Raw genomic sequence first — 411 nt, 5'->3', positions numbered from 1 at the left:
CTCCTTCTGAGGCCCCATGTACACTCAGACAAAGCCTGTTGGGAATAATAAAGTATTTTTTTGATAATGTTGCTTATCAGGAGAGGCTGACCTAATAATTAAACTAGATGGGGTTTTTTTTCTGCTCACAATAAATTCTCAATTTTGAAAGAAGCCCGTGTCATTTCCTGTCGGAATTTTCTTTAATACACCAGCAATTATTTTTTTAGCTTAGATGTGATTCTTTTTTTTTATTGAAATGTTGGTAATTTTTTATTTACCAACTTACCAAATAGAATGTGCCATATTAAACTGTGTTCACTACACAGAGGAACGACCGTCCCCCATTGGCTAGATGTGCTGAAAAAATACCTTGCTCACACTTCAACTGATTTTTTTTTGCTTTGTTCGCTGTGCCCTCAAGGCCCTAGG

The sequence above is a fragment of the Poecilia reticulata genome, chromosome 15, assembly GCF_904066995.2.
Source record: "Poecilia reticulata chromosome 15, P_reticulata-male-v2, whole genome shotgun sequence".
Taxonomy (NCBI): Eukaryota; Metazoa; Chordata; class Actinopteri; order Cyprinodontiformes; family Poeciliidae; genus Poecilia; species Poecilia reticulata.
The sequence above is the reverse complement of the archived record's forward strand: the minus strand, read 5'-3'. Positions refer to the sequence as shown.